The sequence below is a fragment of the Brugia malayi genome, assembly GCF_000002995.4.
Source record: "Brugia malayi strain FR3 genome assembly, contig: Bm_v4_ChrX_scaffold_001, whole genome shotgun sequence".
Lineage (NCBI taxonomy): Eukaryota > Metazoa > Nematoda > Chromadorea > Rhabditida > Onchocercidae > Brugia > Brugia malayi.
In genome coordinates, this window is record NW_025062479.1 from 14,060,221 (window position 1) to 14,063,767 (window position 3,547).

The following is a 3,547-nucleotide window of genomic DNA, read 5'->3' on the forward strand; positions in this document are numbered from 1 at the left end:
AGAAATTTAAGGAAAAAAAAGCTATAAAAAGTGATTTTTTTTTTTCACTCGATAAATGATTCAGTAAAATTTCTTTTGAACGATTTTATAGCTATACTACGTGAAATTGAACATATTGATAAATAATTCAGTAATGGCTTTATAAGTATTAAGGTTTAAATGATTGATGATCAAGGAGCTAACAGTGATTAAAACAACAATAAAAAGTAGTATATGGAAAAATTAGTTATTGAAAATGGAACTGAATCTAGTTCAGTTTTTATTTAGCATTAGATTTATTAAAATTCACTTTAAAAAAATTACTCATCAATAATTTCATTTGCTAAAATTATACGAGGTAAAAGAGAAAGAAAGAGAGAGAGAGTGAGAGGGAAAGAGAGGAAGGAAGAGATTAAAAATAGAAGTATTGGATAATAATATAAAAAGTATAAAAATGATAGACAAAAGTATCACTTTTGATGAGGCGCATTTGACGGAAAGATATTGTTAGCAATATCAACAGTTTCAGCTAACCAAGCAAGCTAAATGAATGAGTGAATTCGATATGAAAATTGAAAATTGTGAAAGGGGGGAGAGAGAGGGAGGGAGAGAGAGAAAGGAGAGAGAGAGAAGGATTGCAATGCGACAATGATAATCTGTAAAGCAAAGTGTCTCTCTTGGCCATAAATAAAAGGAGTAATGGAAAGTGATGACGTAAACAAGGCCATATAGCACATAGCCTAGTGTTGTTGAATCAATGCTAGTTAAACATGTTAAGCTTTAGATATAATTGGAAAGGAAAAATGAAAGAGTGGGAGAGGGAGGGAGAGAGAAAGAAATATAGAATGTTGTTTGAAAATTTTTAGCTAACATTGATTCAAATAATAGCTAATATAGTAAAACAAAATTCCAAAACATGCTAAAATATTTAATTTCTAATATATCTAATAATTTAGTACGCTAAAATAAATTACATTAGAAAATTATCATAAATGAAATGACAAGTAATGACAACATATGACGACAAATTGCAGAGTAATTAGGCAGAAGAAAAAAAAAAGAGAATAATGCAAATGAAAACTGATTATAATAGTATTATAATAGTTAATACTTACCGCAAAAATTGAAATTTACTACTACCAATTTTTTTTCTTTTTGTTTTTTGGCAAACCAAATTAATTAAAAATATTATTTATCGCATCAACAAAACATCAATAAATTTTAACTCAGTGATTGACTTTTATTATATAAGTTGGAAGCAACCTTTTTTGGGGGAAATATTGCTAAAAAACTAAATAACAATAAAATTACATTGTTCAAAATATCGAAGACGTGATGTTTTAATTTTTGATTCGTTTTAATTTTGATTTATAATATATTCATTTCATCTTAAAAATACAGCAATCTTAAAGTGGAAATTGAATTAAAGAAGACAAAAGAAGAAAACATTTTCGTTATTCTTTCAATAATCATTTTAACCACTAATATTGAATACATACTATAATTTCTAAATTTCAATCAATATTTTCTTTTTTTTAATAATTTATTATCTTTATAAATAATAATAAAAACTTTAATATATATAAAAGAGAGAATTAAATATTTTGTGAAAAAAAAATGCTGAATTCAATAAAGTTCATTTAAAATAATTATATTTTTTGAATATTTCTATAAGCATAATGTTAGCAAAAAATTGAGAAAAAACGACCATCAAAAAATATTCAATTCCCAATAGCCCCAAACTAAAACATACATTTTTCTTGTCTTTCACTCAAAAAACTATCAAACTTTGCTCAAAACTTTTAAGCTATATTTAAATAAACATTTTCATCTCATTGTTCCTAAAATATGAAGTTTATTATCACTGAAAAGAAAAACTATTAATAATAATTGTGTTTTTATACGCGTTAAATTAAAGGAATGGATGAAATAAATTATTAAAAAAGTGGAGTTTAATTTGTAGTGATATAAAAATAAATGAAATTTGATAAATAAGCAATTAATCAATCATTGCACAGAATGATTAACGTATAATATGATATTATTGCAATTTTAACATTTAATACAATTTAGCATTAATAAATAATCAATTAACCTTTTGCTACTACTCGAATAATATTTGATGAATTCCAGAAAAAAGAAAGAAAACATATTTTCTGGCTAAATCATAAGCTTGACAAAGTCTAATTAGAGCGCACCTTTGCTAAAATATTTTTAACCCTGTTATTTTTAAAATAAAATAAACAGTTAATAATCTTTTTTAAAATAAAGTTAACAGTTAATAATCATGATTATGTTTTAGCTCATCTTTATTAAAAGAACGTCTTTCAAATTAAATTTAAAAAATTAATACATCAAAGTCCAAAATATTAAGCGCAAAATATTAACAGTTAATAAGATTTCGTGATGTTAGCAATATACATTGCAAAAAAAATAAAAATTTGAAGCAGCTTTCTCCATTTTAACACAAAATAATATAAACATTTTACAATGATCAAACATGGCAGAACTAAGCTATGCTGGCCAATAATGTAGTTTAGTTAAATTACAGAGTCTAAAAATTGCTTAGGAATATGTCGACAGTTTTACAAAGAGAAAGAGGGTTTTATTTAAGACAAAAAAGAAGCTCTTTAAGGCTTACGTTATTCTTTTATTGTAGGAAATGAACGACAAGGATCAAAAGCCTTGCTTGATCTCTTTTGGCTGTTTAAACAGTCGATTCTTTTTTTTTTCTTTTGAAAAATCTGTTGTTTACAGTTGTTTTTTTCGTTTTATACTACTTTTTTCTTTTTCGGAAAACTTCGGCAATATAATGCAAAACCTTGTTATCAAACATTAAAAAGCAAATCATTCTTTTTAAATAATAATCACAAGGCAAATACAACATAGACTGATGAATAATTTGCACCAATCATGAATTAAAAATTTCGTTCAATTAAAACTTCATAATATTACTCAGCTTTTGATGTTTATATTTGAGACTGATGGTATAGGTCACTAGAATTAGTACCACTAGAATTTACATCACGATGAAATCTCAAAATACCAATGAATAAATTCGATCCGATACATATATGTAATTTTTATTGCAAAGCGCTGGATTGATGCAAATATAGAAAACTATGGCATACAAATGTACAACAACGGGGGAAAAAAATCCACAGAAATGTGTAAAATGTGATACATTTTTTTCTTATCAGTGTATAATGTAGCCACTTTATTTAGAATACTCACGATGGAAGTAAAAGTCACAACAACAAAAATGCACGAAACTTGACAACAAAAAAACTTTATATATAAATTATAAACCATTTTAATAATGTAATTTGATAAGAAAGCAATCAATAAAAAGGAACGATTTGTTAATCTCTATGCATTTACATATGGACTCTTTTGGAATGTAATCTACTAACTAATGAAATCTGTACTAAGAAGACACGCAAAGCTATTTCTACAAGTGAAAAAATGACAGAAAAGCGTGCTGTATTTAAAGCCTAAAAATGACAGCCTAAATAATAGAAGTCAAATCTATAAAATAGTGACTTATGAAAAAGGTAATTGTTAAAGG